Here is an 18,953-nt window from a genome sequence, read left to right as displayed (position 1 = left end):
GATGAAGTGATGGCTGCTGCACCTTCTTGGTAAGATCTGCTAGTTGCTTGGTGATCATCTTATTTTGAGCTAACAATGCATCCATGTGATTCAGCTCCATTACTCCTCTGGTGTTACTTCTTTCAGAGGCATAGAAGTAGTCATTTTCAGCAACTGTTTCAAAGGCATCTATGGCTTCTTCAATGGTTTTCTTCTTGTTTAGAGAGCCTCCTGATGAATGATCCACAACCTTCTTTGACTCATAGGAAAGACCTTCATAGAAGATGTGAAGTTGAACCCATTCATTGAACATATCTGGTGGGCATCTTCTTGTTAGGTCTTTGAACCTCTCCCATGCTTCATAAAGAGTCTCACCATCTTGTTGCCTGAAAGTTTGCACCTCAACTCTCAGCCTATTGATCCCTTGAGGAGGGTAAAATCTTGCCAAAAACTTGTTCACCACTTCTTCCCAATTTGTTAAGCTCTCCTTTGGGAAGGATTCAAGCAATTTGGATGCCTTGTCCCTGAGTGAAAAAGGGAATAAGAGCAACTTATAGACATCTAGATGGACTCTATTGGACTTCACAATGTCACAAATCCTCAAGAAGGTGGTTAGATGTTGATTGGGATCTTCTTGAGCACTTCCTCCAAATGAACAATTATTCTGAACAAGAGTGATGAGCTGGGGTTTTAGTTCGAATTGTTGGCATGTATGGTGGGCTTCTGAATGCTACTTCCATAGTTTCCTGGATTAGGATTGATATAGGAGCCTAGAACTCTCCTTTCTTGCCCAGCACGATTTGCATGGCCTTCTCTGGAATGATTATGAACTTCTTCTTCATGATTGTTCTCCAAATTTTATTCCATATTGGGTTCAAAGTACTCTTCTTCTTCTTCCTCAGCACCAATAATTCTTTTTCCTCTTGCTTCCCTTCTTAGTCTCCAAAGAGTCCTTTCAGGTTTTGAATCAAAGGATGTTGAAACTCCTTCTCTTCTCCCTGTCATACAACAGATAGATTGCACAACAGGAGATAAAATGTAGAAACTATTCTTGTTAGAGTAATTGTTAGTGTGAGTAATGCAATTTATCAAACAGTTAGTGGGTTAGTGAGCAGAATTGTAATTATCAAAGAAAGAGAGAACGAAAAATAAAGAGGGTGCAGGGGATGAGGAAGAAATTAAAACAAACTAAAGAAAATTGACTGAATCAAATAAACAAAAAGAAAAATGCTCAATCTAGTGATCTTCAAACTTAATTATTGTTGATTCAAAATCAATCCCCGGCAAAGGCGCCATAAACTTGATGCATGAAAACTTGTCTCTCAACAAAATTTCCTTCGGTAAGTATACCGAATTGTCGTCAAGTAAAACTCACAATAGAGTGAGGTCGAATCCCACAAGGATTGATTGGTCAAGCAACTTTAGTTAGAAGACTATGCTAGTTGAGCTAAACAGTATTTAGATTGAGAACTTGCAGAAATTTAAATGACTGGAAAGTAAATAACAGAAATTAAAGTGCAGAATCTTAAATGGGGATTTGGGGTAATGAGCATGAAAATAAATGGCAGAAAGTAAAGAGAATGGGTAAGATCAGAAATGGGGTAATCATTGGGTTCAGGAGATGTTGCATTCTCCGGATCAAGTTCATTCTCATCTCTTCCTCAATCAATGCATTCATTGATCTCCTTGGCAATCTTAAATGAGTGGATCCCAATTCCTTGGCAATCCAATCTCTCTAAGCTTGAACAATTGCCTAATTCCTTGATTTAATTGCTCATGGGAAGAGATGAAGTGTGGTCACTGATTATACCACATGTATTTCCAAATCAAAGTATTGGGAGGATTACATGTCACTATATCTACCCAAACCCCAATTTAGTCCAACATGAGAAAGCATTTCTAGCATGATCTCCTCATCCTTTTTCCAAGGCTCAAAGGAGATCCAATTATGGAGAGTTTCTTTTCTAAGACAACTAACCAATTGAATTAAGATCGAAAGCTTTCTAGTAAGATCAAGAGAAAAGAAAGAAGAAGAAGAATAAAAATTATAATTGATCCATCAAATTACAACAGAGCTCCCTAACCCAATGAAAGGGGTTTAGTTGTTCATAGCTCTAGAAATGAAAAATGGCAGAAAAGAAGAATCCATGCTAAAAGTGCAGAAAAGTAAATCTATAGAGAGTAGTTCCCAAAAGTGCCAAGCTTTTTTATAGTTCAAAACTACTCCTATATATACTACTCCTCTTGATCTTCTAGTGAGTTCTTCAAGTCTTGGATGTGGGCTCTGGATCTTGAGTTGAAGCAGCTCTCATCTTTAGTGGGCCCAGGTTGCAGAGAAATATGAATTAGGCTTAGGTATTTAGTGAGATTAACATTGAGTGCCATTGTGGGTTCGAGAACGTTAGTGGCATTCACTTTTTCCACTAACGTTCCACCGTTATGTACCCACATTAACTCCAACATTAGTGGTCTTAACGTGACCACTAACATTGCCTTCTCAATTTTTGGCCAACGTTATTGGGACTCACTTTTCCCAATAACGTTGGCTCATACCCCTTCGCGAACGTTATTGGGAATCACTTTTCCCATTAACGTTGCTTGGTGTCTTTTGTTCCTACGTTAGAGTTCATGTTAGTGTAGCTAACGTGACTCTTAACGTGGGTGTGTCTCACCTTCGAGAGCGTTAGTGACACTCACCTTTGTCACTAACGCTCCAAATGCCCAAATTTTCTACGTTAGAACTCACGTTAACTAAGTTAATGTGGCTCTTAACGTAGTAGTGATGCCATCTTCCAACGTTAGTGACAAAAGTGAGTGTCACTAACGTTGGCTCTTTGATCTCAACTCCACGTTAACTTTCACGTTAATGGTCTTAACGTGAAAGTTAACGTAGGCAATGCTAGTTGGTCTAATGTTAGTGACAAAAGTGAGTGTCACTAACGTTGGCTTTTGTTTTCCTCTTCCACGTTAACTAAGTTAACGTGACTCTTAACGTGGATCATTGCCAAGTTCTCCAACGTTAGTGGTGTTCACTTTTACCACTAACGTTGGAAGAAAACGTTATTGGTGTTCACGTTTTCTCTTAACGTTGGAGTTCGATTTTTCTTCTACGTTAACTACCACGTTAACTTAGTTAACGTGGCATGTAACGTGAGCTATGGATGGCTTCACAGGCGTTATTGGTGATCACTTTTCTCATTAACGTTGCAAGCTTTTTACCATTCCATGTTAGTGTTCACGTTAACTAGGTTAACATGAATAATAACGTGGTTCTTCCTTGCTTTCTTTGCCCTGAAATCAAGCAATTAAGGTGCATCAAAGTTCTAGCCAAAGTCATGAGATTATGCATCCTCAATTTATCATGCAATTCTAACAAAATTCTCATGAAATCATGCAAAGTTCACAATAGTTGCTTGAATCAAGGTGTAAGTGTAATTTCATCCAAAACTTGCCTTATTCACTAAGAAAATGCATGAAACTACCCTAAAACAGTAAAGAAAAGGTCAGTGGCCTAGATGCCCTGGCATCAAAGATAAGTGGTTATAAAATGTAACTACACAATTAGGCTCAAAACTCCCAAGGTTGTGTGTTCTTAGCTCAAAAACATGATCCACAATATATAGTTCAAGCAAGTTCTATGAAAAGTTTTTACTCAAATCAATTGGGATGCCCTATAGATAGAAATCTTGAAAAATTTCATTATTTTGACTAAGCTTATTATATATATATATATATATGCAAAATAAGAAAATACAACTAGAATCCTAAAATGGAGTACCAAAGTGTTGGGATTAGAAACTTGTCACCCAAAATCACCGACCGGTCGGGCGACCTCCCCACACTTAAAAGTTTGCACCGTCTCGGTGCACTCAAAGATGAGCAAGGGGATACGGTAACTCTCCGGATTGCTACCATCAGCTGGTAGGTCAACCAGTGTTGCGTGTTCTTTCTTCACTTCTGTTGTTGCTTAAAATGATTCACCCTGAAAATAGAAAATAGGATAAGAAGGCATGTAGACACAAGAGCAAGGATGCATAAATTGTTGGAACGAGGTAAAGCACTAGAATTGAGTAAGTGAATTAGTGTGACATTAGTGAGAAATAGGTGTGTGAATTCTAAGATGCATGCGGTCTAAAACACACATTAGCATACAAAGCTGTCACAAATTATACAAAAGGGAGCATGCACTTCACTCATTCTAGTGTGTTTGAGATGCTCTAAACTTGTGGGTAAAAAATAACCAAACAAGTAATAAAGAAGCATGAAAGCATTCAAGCTAAAATCATATGGATGTATATGATCAAGAAGTACAAGGCATTAAGATAAATGCACAATATCCATCAAGAAATTGCCTTATCAAAGAAAAGGGTTTAAATCACATGGTGGCCAAATCATGCGATTCAAAAAAATCTAACATGCTTGAATGTCACATGTACTTGGCATTCACAAAAGTTAAGTATGAAAAACTCAAAACCAAATAGCAAGATTGTAACCTCAATAATAAACCAACAATGAAACTTAACAACAATGATTTTAAACTAACATCTTATCAATGATCATCAGCAGTGAATATTAAACAAGATTAATAATCCAACACTTAGTATGAAAAAAGAAAATGGAATGAAAATTAAACTAACTAAACAATTAATTAACAAACTAACTAAAAGAAATGGTTATGCATGGTGTTTCAAAGTGTTGGATGAGGAGTAGGAGAAGGGAAGAAGAAAGAAGAAGGAAAGAAAAGGAGAGACGATGAGAAAAGAAGAGTGTTGAGAAAAGGTGATCTACGCGTACGCGTACGTGACCCGTGTGCGTGGGTGGTGCCAGAGAGAAGCCACGCGTACACGTGGTGTATGCGTACGCGTAGGTTGGTTTGTGCTAGAGGCACAATGTTCACACATTGCAGGCGCAACTCTAAAAGTTAAGTATGAAAAACTCAAAACCAAATAGCAAGATTGTAACCTCAATAATAAACCAACAATGAAACTTAACAACAGTGATTTTAAACTAACATCTTATCAATGATCATCAGCAGTGAATAGTAAACAAGATTAATAATCCAACACTTAGTATGAAAAAAGAAAATGGAATGAAAATTAAACTAACTAAACAATTAATTAACAAACTAACTAAAAGAAATGGTTATGCATGGTGTTTGGAAGTGTTGGATGAGGAGTATGAGAAGGGAAGAAGAAAGAAGAAGGAAAGAAAAGGAGAGACGATGAGAAAAGAAGAGTGTTGAGAAAAGGTGATCCACGCGTATGCGTACGTGACCCGTGTGCGTGGGTGGTGCTAGAGAGAAGCCACGCGTATGCGTGGTGTACGCGTACGCGTAGATTGGTTTGTGCTAGAGGCACAATGTTCACACATTGCAGGCGCAACTCTCGGGTGGATGTATAGAGGGGTGAAACTTCTCGATCCATGCGTACGCATGGGTGACGCGTGCACGTGGATGGTCGAAAATGCTTGGGTACGCGTACGCGTAAGGTGCGCGTATGCATGGGTTGGTGCTCTGTTTTTCAAAATTTTTCATGTTTTTGCACCAAACCAAGCATTCCAGACCTCCAAATAGCTACCAAAACACGTTGAAACCTTATTTAACGTACCAAACTACCAAGTAAACTCATCAAACAAAACAAACATGAATTTAAACTACTCTTACCAATATGTACAAAAGAGAAGAGGAAAGATTTTACCATGGTGGTGTGTCTCCCACTTAGAACTTTTGTTTATTGTCCTTAAGTTGGACTTATGGGGAGCTCTTCTCAAGGTGGCTTGTGCTTAAATTCTTCTTGGAACTCCTACCAATGCTTGGTTCTCCATTGTGCCCCAAGATTTCTCATGAGTTGCACCAAGTCTTGATGGAGTTCTTCACAAGCTTGGGGCTCCCAAAGTTGATCTCTTCTTGTAATCCGGGATCCCACAGTTTATTTTCACACCTGTCTTGAAGTTGATCATCATTATTCCATGCGGGTGGTAAGCAAGAGGAATTCTCAAGGTAATACCAAACTCTCCTTCTAGACCCACTCAATTGAGCACTAGTCCAACCCTTACATCTAATCCTTGAAGTATCAACCAAAATGAGCCTTGATTTGCATCGCCAGCCACTAAACATTCTTCCATCCTAAGTTGACTATCCGTTTTAAGCAAGCCATACTCAGGTGGGCCAATAAAGCTAATAGAAATGAGTTTTACCCACTCAAGTGAAGGAATATATGACAACCTAGGCAAAGAAGCTTCCAAGGATCTTGACAAAGCGTATTCAACTCCCGCTCTTCTTTTTCTAAGGACTTCCACCTCTTTACAAGATTCTTCAAATTCAATCCTTTGTACATTAATGTAATCTAACTCTTCTCCATCACTCAAATCATAAATAGGAGGAAGAGAGAAATCTACCTCCACATCGCTTTCTATCTTGCCGGGAGAAGGTTCTTTAAGTCCAAAGGATTTGCCACCAAGAGGATTTGATGCTTGATCTTCCTCACCTAGGGAACTCAATTATTGCTCCATTCCTTCCAAGTCTTCATATGGGAAATGCCTTGGAGGTTGTGCACATTCCTCCTTGACATCAAATTCAATCTTCTTGGAGGGGTTTTCTTTAACTCTAGGTTCCCATGGAGGTTTCACATCTCCTAAGTCTTCAACAACTTCTTCCTCTTCTTCAATAGCCATAGGTTCCTCCAATTGTTCTAACACAAAGTAATATTCCTCATTTTCCACTAGAGTATCTAATTTCTCGCTCATGCTTGGCTTTTCATTTGATTCTCCACATGTTGCAACGGGAGTTCCTTGAGTGTCCAATCATTGGGAGGCTAATCGGTTTACCACCTCGGCCAAGACGGCTGCAAATTGTTTCACATCCCTTTTCATCTCATCTTGCCCGTGAAGAAAAACACCAAGGGTTTCATTCATTAGAGATTGGGGTGGATGGAGGAGTTCATTATTTTGGCGGAGGGCTCATAATAAGAGGATGGTTCATCATAGTAATGATGTAGTGGTTCAACATTCTCCACTTTTTCCACTTGTTGCACAACACGCTCCATGGTTGCTTGAAATTGGTCCAATGCTTCTGTGAGAAGATCCCTTGACCCTTGTTCCGCTTGGATAACATGATTAGGATCATATGGTTCTTGGATCGATGGACATAAATATTACTCCATGGAAGGTTGTGGTGGAAGGTAGAATTCATCTTGTGATTGAAAATATTCATACATTGGAGGTGGTTCATCTTCGTAATAGTATGGAGGGGGTGGCTCTTGAAAGTGGTGATGTTGGGATGGTGGTGTCTCTATGTATGGTTCATATGGCTCATATGGTTGTTGGAGTGGGGGAGTATGGTTGAGGATTATGTTGAGGTAGAGCTCATAGGCATATGGTGGTGGTTCTTGAAAGTCACAAGGGGATTCACCATAACCATTGGATTGATATGCATCATGGAGTGGCTCTTGTTCATAGTGTATTGGTGGAGGTTGTTGCGTGCCATGAAGATTGATCATATGCATATGGCTCCTCCCACCTTTGATTGTCCCATCCTTGATACACATCCTCATTGTAGCTTCCATTTTCTACAACATAGTTAGAACCAAACTCATAACCAAAGTGAGATTTCATAATGGAAGGAGAAAATAAGAAACAAAAGCTAATAAGAAATAATGAAAGAAAGTTCTAAAACTAGCAAAAACTAACAAGCAATCCAAAGATCAAGCTATTGACAATATTCACATATATACAATAACCAATAACACAACACCATTGCAACTCCCCAACAATGGTGCCATTTTGATGAGAGGATTTTTTTGTGTGGTCTAGAATTTCACAATAAAATCTCGTTGCAAGTATATTTTCTAAACTAACAATAATCCTTTCATACAAACATTTGTTTGTCATAAGAACAAACCCCTAAAAATAATAACCTAAATGTTCAAACCTCGTGTATGCGTTGCTTGACAATTTCCTATCCACGCGTACGCGTCATGTACGCGTACGCATCACCATGCGACTCTACAATCCATGCGTGCGCGTCTACTGTGCTTACGCGTCGATCTCAGCATCCCAAATCTTTGTTTCTTCATGAGTTCTCCACTTGCATGCTTTTCCTTTTCATCCCTTTGATCCATTCTTAGCCTTTCCAATCTGAATTCACTAACAAACATATCAAGGCATCTAATGGAATCAAAGGTGAGTTAAATTTAGCTAATTAAAGGTTCGAAAAGCATGTTTTCACACTTAAGCACAATTTAGGAGACAATCATGAAACCATGCTATTTTATTGGATAAATGTGGGTAAAAGGTGATAAAGTCTTCTAAATTAAGCACAAGATAAACCCTTAAAATGGAGTTTATCAGTTGGTATGGTGGACAAGGATTAGGGTCATATAGAGGTGTTTGGTGGTAGGAGGCTTGTGAGTATGGTGGTTCAAAATTATGTTGAGGAGGTGGTTCATAGGAATATGGTGATTGTTGTTGACGGCCACAATGAGGGTCACCACATCCATTAGGTTGGTATGCATTAAGAGTTGGATTTTACCTATAAGAAACCGGAGGAGGTTGTTGCCAAGAAGAGTGATCAATTCCTTGAGGCTCCTCCCATCTTTGATTGTTCCATACTTGAAGTGTGTTGTCATTGTAGTTCCCATTTCCCACAACATAGTTTGAACCAAATTCATAGCCAAAGGGGTGAGAATTCATAGTGAAAAGGGAAAACAAAAACAGAAGCTAACAAGAAACAAAGAAAACAAAGTCCTACAACTAGCAAAACTAGCAAACAAATCAAAAATCAAGCTATTCACAATATTGACATATATACAATAACCAATAACAATAGGAATTGCAGTAAGGTATGTGATGAGCGGATAATTTATACACTTTTTGGCATTGTTTTTAGATAGTTCTTAGTATAATCTAGCTACTTTTAGGGATATTTTCATTAGTTTTTATGCTAAATTCATATTTCTAGACTTTATTATGAGTTTGTGTATTTTTCTATGATTTCAGGTATTTTCTGGCTGAAATTGAGGGACCTGAGCAAAACTCTGATAAAAGGCTGACAAAGGACTGCTGATGCTGGAGTAAATTGGCGATAATTGAGATTAGACGATGTAAACTGGCGCTCAATGCCAGTTCCATGCTGCATTCTGGAGTCAAATGCCAGAAACACGTCACGAACCAGAGTTGAACGCCAAAAACATGTTACAACTTGGCATTCAACTCCAAAAGAAGCCTTTGCACGTGTAAAGCTCAAGCTTAGCCCAAGCACACACCAAGTGGGCCCCAGAAGTGGATTTCTGCATCAATTACTTACTTCTGTAAACCCTAGTAGCTAGTCTAGTATAAATAGAACATTTTACTATTGTATTCTGGGTCTTTGACCATTCAGTCTTTTGACCATAGGTCCTTCTCCCTATTTTCGAATTCATATTACATTTTGGGGGCTGGCCATTCGGCCATGCCTGGACCTTCACTTATGTATTTTCAACGGTGGAGTTTCTACACACCATAGATTAAGAGTGTGGAGCTCTGCTGTACCTCGAGTTTTAATGCAATTACTACTATCTTTTATTCAATTTCAATCTTATTTCTGTTCTAAGATACTACTCGTACTTCAACCTGATGGATGTGATGATCCGTGACACTCATCATCATCCGTCCCTATGAACGCGTGCCTGACAACCACTTCCGTTCTACAAGCGAAAGCTAAGAAAGTCTAAACCTTGTCTGTGGTATTCCGAGTAGGATTCCGGGATTGAATGACTGTGACGAGCTTCAAACTCGCGATTGTCGGGTGTGATAACAAACACAAAAAAATCAAGGGATTCTATTCCAACATGATCGAGAACCGGCAGATGATTAGCCGTGCCGTGACAGAGCATTTGGACCTTTTTCATTGAGAGGATGGGATGTAGCCATTGACAACGGTGATGCCCTACATACAGCTTGCCATGGAAAGGAGTAAGAAGGATTGGATGAAGGCAGTAGGAAAGCAGAGATTCAGAAGGAGCACAGCATCTTCATACGCCTATCTGAAATTCCCATCGGTGATCTACATAAGTATTTCTATCTTTATTTTCAGTTTATTTACTATTATTATTCGAAAACTCTATCACCATTTATTATCCGCCTGACTGAGATTTACAAGATGACCATAGCTTGCTTTATACCAACAATCTCTGTGGGATCGACCCTTACTCACATAAGGTTTATTACTTGGATGACCCAGTACACTTGCTGGTTAGTTGAGCGAAGTTGTGAAATTATGTTTAGACCATGGTATTGAGCACCAAGTTTTTTGGGCCATTACTGGGGAATCAATTTCGAACAACAATTTAAGTATGAATCACAATTTCGTCCACCAGTATGCGTGGTATTGGTTATGGTATCCAAGGGGTGGGTTGGTTGATAAAAGGGCAAGAAAATAAATAACAAGAAAAGTAAAGCAAACAATTAAGGAAAGCAATTAATAAAGAGAGACATTCATAGCAAGGACTAAGAATCAAGGCTTTCTATCCTAGTCACTAATCATATTACAATAATTATCAAGAGATAATCTTATTTAGTCATCTCCAACATAGGAAGAAGGTATAATATTATCTTCACATGAGAGAAAGTCAAATAAGACTAGTTAATCTCAATCAAAAATTCCTAATCAACTTACCAATCGAATTAGCAAGAGATTAGAATCAATGGAAATAATATTAACTAAAAACTCTAGATCACCAACCTAAGTTGGGTATCAATGACTCAAGATTGCCCAATTTCTCTTTCCAATCCAAGAATGCTCAAAAAGCTACTCTAACATCAAACCAAGCATTTTCTCAAACACTTGGAAGGCATAAAATGAAAGCATGGTAAATTACAAGAAATATAAATTCTACAACTACCAATTGCAAGAAAATAATAACAACTCAATTAAACAATAAAGAAACATAAAACTGAATTGCATTAAATGAAAAAGGAAATTAACAAGAGTGCTCATAAACATAAAAGTGACATAAAAGGAAAATTAACAAAAGAACTAAGAAGAATAAAGATGTAAGAACAAGAAATTGTAAAGGAAACAAGATGAAAACAAGAAATTAAACCTAAATCTAAGAGGAAAATTAACCTAAGAACCCTAATTCTAGAGAGAAGAGGGAGCATCTCTCTCCAGAAAACTAACCTACACGATCCTAAGCTAATCTAATTGCTCCCCCCTTTGTCCAATCTTGAATTTTGCATCAAATAGCCTCAGAAATGAGTTGGATTTGAGCCTGGGCAGCACAGAAATCGTCCCCAGCGTATTCACTTTAATGAGGTCATGTGCTGCTTGTGACGCGCGCGTGTGGACAACGCGTGCGCGTCACTGGCAGATTTCCTTCTCACGCGTACGCGTGGGTGACGCGTGCGCGTGGCCATGAGTGTTCTTCTCAACAAACATATGAAGGCATCAAATGGAATCAAGGTGAATTAAATTTAGCTATTTTAAGGCGTAAAAAGTATGCTATTTTATTGAATAAATGTGAGATAAGTTGATAAAATCCCCTAAATTAAGTACAAGATAAACCACAAAATTGAGATTTATCATTGAGCCTGGCATCCAACTTAAGGAATGGCCGTTGAACGCCCATTAGGGTGTAATCCATGCTGCCTTGTACTCCTTGGGTGGCGTTGAACGCCAGAAAGGGGATAAATTGGGCGTGCAATGCTGGCTTGAGTCCCCTTGGGGAGTTGAACGCCAGAATGGGGGTGTTTTGGGCGTTCAACACCCAATATGGGCAGTCTCCTTCGAAGAAACCTATAAACCATTATATATTGCTAGAAAGAGCTGAAAGTTAGCTTTCTAACGCTGTTGAGGCATGAAGGTCAGATTTTGACAGCATCTGCTACACTTTCCTTGCCTCTGACTCGGACTTTGCCATGACTCCTCGATTTCAGCCAGAAATTACCTGAAATCATAAGAAAACACAACAACTCAAAGTAGAATGCAAAAATATGAATTTTGCACTAAAACCTAGTAAAACATATTAAAACTCCACGAAACGTAACTAAAAACTCTATGAAAATAATGCCAAAATGCTTATAAAATACTCGCTCATCAGAATACCAAACTTAAAGTGTTGTTTGTCCCCAAGCAACCAAAAACAGAGTAGGATTAAAAAGAAGAAAAGGAGACAGTAGGTCTCAGTTTTCAATAAGATAATTAACTGGGGGAACCCTTGGATTCGACTTTAGCTTTGCTTAAAGTCCCAGACAGAGTTGTTCAGAGTTCTTAGGCACACTCTTTTACTTTGGGATCAAGACTTTAACCGCTCAGTCTCAAGCTTTTCACTTGACACCTTCACACCGCAAGCATTTAGTTAGGGGAAGCAGCTCATTAGAGATTTTTAGGCCAAGATTTTATTTCTTTAGACCCTCCTAACTATTGATGCTCAAAGCCTTGGATCCCTGCTCTTGCCTTTTGGTTTTAAGAGCTTTTAGCTTTTTCTCTATTTTCTCTTTTTTTTTCTTTTTTTTCACTGCTTTTTCTTCAAGAATCAATTTTTTGAATTTTTCAGATCACCAATAATACTTCTCCTTTTTCATCATTCTTTCAAGAGCCAACACACTTTACTCCAACATCAAATATGCACTGTTAACTCATGAATTCGGAAAGTAAAAGCAAGGGCACCACATCAAAACAATTAGAATGATTCATGATAAACTTAAAATTCATGCATCTCACTTTTCTCTTTTTCAAATAGATTTTTTTTAAGCATGGTGAGAGATATATGGAATATTTCATAGCTTAAGACAAAACAAAAAGATGATCATGCACTAGAAATAGGAAACAAACAATGAAATACAATGGAAAACAGAAAAATACATAAAAATAACATAAGCAAGGAGGGAATGGAACCGGACCACCTTAGCAAAGGTAGCTACTGCTTCCTCTAGTGGATCCAATGGAGCATTTAAGCTCCTCTATGTCTTGCCCTTGTCTTAGTTGTTCTTCCCTCAAGGCTCTTTGATCTTCTCTTATTTCCTGAAGGATGGTGGACTGCTCTCAGTGTTCCAACCTCGGCTGATCCACGTTAGAGCTCAATTCTTTTAGAGAGGTGTTCAGTTAATCCCAATAATTTTGGGGAGGAAAATACATCCCTTGAGGCATCTCAAGGATTTCTTGTTGAGACGGCTGCACATGCTCTTGTTGTGGTGCGTATGCAGGCTCTCTAACATGCTCCATTCTTCTTTTCGTGATGGGCTTGTCCTCCTCTATGGGGGTGTCTTCCTCTATGACAATTCCAGCTAAATTGCATAGGTGACAGATGACATGCGGGAATGCTAGCCTCACTTGGGTGGAGGGCTTTTCTACCACCTTGTACAGCTCTTGAGGTATCACCTCGTGTACCTCCACTTCATTCCCAAGCATAATGTAGTGAATTATTATTGCTCAGTCCATGGTAACCTCAGAATGGTTACTTGTTGGGATGATAGAGCATTGGATAAATTCCAACCATCTTCTTGCCACGGGCTTAAGGTCAAGCCTACCTAGTTGGTATGGCCTGCCTTGCGTATCCCTCCTCCATTGTGCTCATTCCACACAAATGTCCGCAAGCACTTGGTCCAACCTTTGGTCGGTATTGACCCTTCTAGTGTAAGAGTGTGGGTCTCCTAACATATGTGGTAATTTGAGCGCCACTCTTACACTCTCCGGACTAAAATCTAATAGTTTCTCTCAGACCATAGTGCGCCATTTCTTGGGGCTTGGGTTCACACTTGTATCATGCCTTTTAGTGACCCATGCATTGGCGTAGAACTCTTGCACCATTAGTAATCCAACTTCTAGGATAGGATTATTAATTAGGACTTCCCAATCTCTTCTCCAGATTTCTTGTTGGATTTCTGGGTACTCATCTTTTTTTAGCCTAAAGAGGACTTCGGGGATCACCTTTTTCTTTGCCACTACTTCATAGAAGTGGTATTGATGAGCCTTGGTGAGGAATCTCTTCATTTCCCAAGGTTCGGATGAGGAAGCTATGGCTTTTCCTTTCCTCTTTCTAGTGGACTCTCCGACTTCAGGTGCCGTACTTAGGAATGGTAGAAGTAAAAAAGGGCAAAACTTTTTGCAACACCAAACTTAAGAATTTTTCTTGTCCTCGATCAAAGAAGAATAAAGAGAAGAAAGAGAGTAGAAAGTAGAAGAAAGAGAGAGATGAGAGGGTTGTGTTTGTGTGGGTATGAAGGGGTGATGGAGGGGGTATTTATAGGTGTGGGTTTTTTGGGGTTTCGGTCATGAGGGGGGAATGGGTGTCAAAAGTTTGAATTTGAAGTGGGTGGGGATTGGTGGGAAGTGTGTGGATTAGGAAGAGGGAAAGTCGGGTGTGGGTTTCAAAGTATAGAAAGGTGAGAGAGAGAGAGAGAGAGAGAGAGAGAGAGAGACATTAAACGCACAGCCTTGCTCCTTGGCTGGTGTTCAATGCCACCTTTTTCTCCTTGGTGGGCATTTGAATGCCTAGGGACTCCCTTCCTGGCGTTCAACACCAGGTCTCTGCTCCCTGTAGGGCATTGGACGCCCTTTCTACCTCCAAGGTGGCGTTCAACGCCAAATCTCTGTCCCTTGTAGGGCGTTGGACGCCCATGATGCCTCCTGGGTAGCGTTCAACGCCAGTTAGGGGGTCTTCCCAGGGTGTTCTGCTCATCCTCGTCCGCTGTACTTGTCACTGTTCTAAGTACTGTACATGATCACAAATATTAAAAAGCAAAGGAAACAACTATGAAAATAACTGATGAGCGGATATTTTATACGCTTTTTGGGGGTATTTTCATGTAGATTTTATCATGTTTTAATTAGTTTTTAATATATTTCTATTAGTTTTTAGGCAAAAATCATATTTCTGCACTTTACTATGAGTTTGTATGTTTTTTTGTGATTTCAGGTATTTTCTGGCTGAAATTGAGGGAGCTGAGCAAAAATCTGAGTTAGGCTGAAAAAGGACTGCTGATGTTGTTGGATCCTGACCTCCCTGCACTCGGAATGGATTTTTTCGAGATACAAGAGTCCAATTGACGCGCTCTCAATTGGGTTGGAAAGTAAACATTCAGGGCTTTCCAGCAATATATAATAGTCCATACTTTGCGTGAAGATAGATGACGTAAACTGGCGTTCAACGCCAGTTCCATGTTGCAGTCTGGCATCCAGCGCCAGAAACAAGTTCCAAGTTGGAGTTCAACGCCCAAAACACGTTACAACCTGGCGTTCAACTCCAGAAACAGCCCAGGCACGTGAGAGGCTTAAGTCTCAGCCCCAGCACACACCAAGTGGGCCCCAGAAATGGATCTCTGCACCAATTATCTTAGTTTACTCATTCTCTGTAAACCTAGGTTACTAGTTTAGTATTCAAACAACTTTTAGAGACCTATTTGGTATCTCATGACATTTTTTAGATCTGAATTTTATGCTCTTTGATGGCATGAGTCTCTAAACTCCATTGTTGGGGGTGAGGAGCTCACAGCGTCTCGATGAATTAATGCAATCACTTATATTTTTCCATTCAAATATGCGTGTTCCTATCTAAGATATTCATTCGCGCTTAATTATGGAGAAGGTGATGATCTGTGACACTCATCACCTTCCTCAACCCATGAACGTGTGTCTAATAACCACCTCCGTTCTACATCAGATTGAATGAATATCTCTTAGATTCCTTAATCAGAATCTTCATGGTATAAGCTGGATTGATGGCGGCATTCATGAGAATCCGGAAAGTCTAAACCTTGTCTGTGGTATTCCGAGTAGGATTCTGGGATTGGATGGCTGTGACGAGCTTCAAACTCGCAAGTGTTGGGTGTGATGACAAACGCAAAAGAATCAATGGATTCTATTCCGACATGTTCGAGAACCAACAGCTGATTAGCCATGCTGTGACAGAGTATTTGGACCATTTTCACTGAAAGGATGGGAAGTAGCCATTGACAACGACGACACCCTACATAGAGCTTGCCATGGAAGGAACCTTGAATTATGGTATTGAGTTGAATATTACATTACAGGAATTCAGAAGACAAAGCATCTCCAAAACTCCAACATATCTTCCATTATTGCACAACAAGTAATTATTTCACGCTCTTTTATTTTTCTAATAATTCAAACTGATAATTATAATTGATATCCTAACTAAGAATAATAAAATAAACATAGCTTGATTCAAACCAACAATCTCCGTGGGATCGACCCTTACTCACGTAAGGTATTACTTGGACGACCCAGTGCACTTGCTGGTTAGTGGTACGAAATCATAAGAAATCTTGATTTTGATATTGGGATTAAAATTTCGTGCACCAAGTTTTTGGCGCCGTTGTCGGGGATTGTTCGAGTTTGAACAACTAAAGGTTTATTTTGTTGCTTAGATTAGGAATATAATATTGATGCTATAGAGTCATTAAATTTGAGTCCTTTAATTTCTCTTCAAAAATTTTTCGAAAATATTACTTGTCCCTATTAATTTTTAATTTTTCCAGAATTAGTGTCTTATTCTAAGTTTGGTGTCAATTGCATATTTTATATTTTCCCTTTAAAATTTTCGAATTAGTGTTCTTTGTTTTTCCTTGATCTTTAAATTGTTCTTGTCAATTTTTCTTGTTTGATCTTTGGTTTGTCTTGCTCTGTGTCTTTTCTTGTTTTTCTTGTGCTTTTTCAAAACATTAGTTTTCAAAAAAAAATTTTATCTATAAAAATAATACATCTTTAAAACACGTTACATTTATAACTCAGTTGGCTAGAGCGTTGGCTTATGTTCTTGGCAATTGGGTATCTTCTTTTTAAAACTTTTTCAAAAATAATTTTTCTTTGATTAATTGTTGTGCCAAACTTTAAGTTTGGTATTTTCTTATCAATCTTTTTATAATTTTCAAAAATTTATTTTAGTTTTCCCAAAAATTTTAAGTTTGGTGTTCTTTCTTTTGTTCTTAGTGTTCTTGTGAATCTTCAAAGTGTTCTTGAGTCTTCTTTATGTTTTGATCTTAAAATTTTTAAGTTTGGTGTTCCTTGGTGTTTTCCCTCCAAAATTTTCGAAAACAAGGAGCATTAGATCTAAAAATTTTGAGTCTTGTGTCTTTTGTGTGTTTTTCTCTTTCATCAAAAAAAATTCAAAATTCAAAAAAATATCTTTTCTAACTATTTTTAAGCTATATTTTCGAATTTTTTTTTATAAAGATTTCAATTTCAAAATTTTTCAAATCTTATCCCTTTTAAGATTTTAAATTCCAAAAAAAAAAATTAGTTGTTTCTTGTAAGTCAAGTCAATATTTCAATTTTAAAAAAAAATCTTATCTTTTCAAATCTTTTTCAAAATCAAATCTTTTCTTTTTCTTTTTATTATTTTTGAAAATTATTTAAAAATATTTTTCAAAATCTTTTTCTTAATTTTATTTCAAATTTTCGAAAATTTAGCTAACAAGTAATGTGATTGATTAAAAAAATTTGAAGTTTGTTACTTTCTTGTTAAGAAAGGTTCAATCTTTAAATTCTAGAATCATATCTTTTAGTTTCTTGTTAGTCAAGTAATTAATTTTAATTTTAAAGATTAAATCTTTTTTTAATCATATCTTTTACTAATATCTTTTATATCATATCTTTTTCAAAAATTTGATTTAAAAATATCTTCTTATCTTCTTATCTTTTCAAAAGTTGATTTTCAAATCTTTTTCAACTAACTAATTAACTTTTTGTTTATTTCTTATCATTTTCAAAAATATCCTAACCAATTTTTCTCTCTCCTCAATTTTTTTCGAAAATCTTCACAAAACATTTTCAAATTTTTTTAATTTTATTTTTATTTCGTTTTTATTTTATCTTATTTTATTTTATTATTTCGAAAATAAATTTTTATATATAATAAAATAAATAATATCAACATCCATATCATCTCCCTTGCTCCATCATGGAACTAAGTGGAAATGGACAGTCCAGAAGAACTCTGGGGTCATATGCTAACCCCACTAGTGCTTCATATGGCAGTAGTATCTGTATACCCTCCATCGGAGTCAGTAGCTTTGAGTTGAATCCTTAGCTCATTATCATGGTGCAGCAAAGTTGCCAGTACTCCGGTCTTCCACAGGAAGAACCTACAAAGTTTCTGGCACAATTTTTACAAATTGCTGACACAGTACATGATAAGGAAGTAGATCAGGATGTCTACAGATTACTACTGTTTCCATTCGTTGTAAAAGGTCAAGCTAAGAGGTGGTTAAATAACCAACCTAAGGACAGCATAAACACATGGAAACAGCTGTCAGAAAAATTTCTGAATCACTATTTTCCTCCAAAACGGATGACACAGCTAAGGCTGAGCATCCAAGGCTTCAAACAAGGAGATAATGAATCTCTTTATGATGCTTGGGAGAGATACAGAGAAATGCTAAGAAAATGTCCCTCTAAAATATTTTTAGAGTGGGTGCAGTTAGACATCTTCTATTATGGGCTTACAGAGAGAGCTCAGACTTCTCTAGACCACTCAGCTGGTGGATCTATACATATGAGAAAAACAATTGAAAAAGCTCAAGAGCTTATTGATACAGTTGCCAGAAATCAGCATCTGTACCTAAGTAGTGAATCTTTCATGAAAGAAGAAGCTAAAACAGTGACTGCTAAACTCAGTCCTGTAGAACAAGCTATGGAATTCAATCAGCAATTAGACTTTCTAACAAAACAGTTAGCCAAATTCAAGGAGATATTACAAGAAACAAGAATGGCTAGTATGAATATAGAAGTACAGTTGAAGCAAACAAAATAGCAATTATCAAAACAAATAACAGAAGAGTGCCAAGCAATTCAATTAAGAAGTGGGAAAACATTAAAAACATCACTTCAAGATAGCAGGAAGCCAAGAAATGAGTAAACTACCCAAAATCCCTCTGAGGACATTAAGAGCCCAGAGAGGAATAATTCTGGCATTCAAACGCTAGAAAATGGGTGGGAAGCTGGCACTGAACGCCCAAACCATGTTCAGTCCTGGCGTTCA

The 18,953-nt window shown here is 37.9% G+C and overlaps 1 non-coding gene across 1 annotated transcript; it reads left to right on the top strand.

Annotated features, from left to right (window-relative positions):
- Nucleotides 1–287: 287 nt before the first annotated feature.
- LOC127742976 (small nucleolar RNA R71) lies at nucleotides 288–394 on the top strand. The gene has a single exon (XR_008004313.1). It is a non-coding gene; the product is annotated as a small nucleolar RNA R71 (small nucleolar RNA).
- The last annotated feature ends 18,559 nt before the right edge of the window (nucleotides 395–18,953 follow it).

This window comes from Arachis duranensis, chromosome 1 (genome assembly GCF_000817695.3).
Source record: "Arachis duranensis cultivar V14167 chromosome 1, aradu.V14167.gnm2.J7QH, whole genome shotgun sequence".
Lineage (NCBI taxonomy): Eukaryota > Viridiplantae > Streptophyta > Magnoliopsida > Fabales > Fabaceae > Arachis > Arachis duranensis.
The sequence above is the reverse complement of the archived record's forward strand: the minus strand, read 5'-3'. Positions and strand labels throughout refer to the sequence as shown.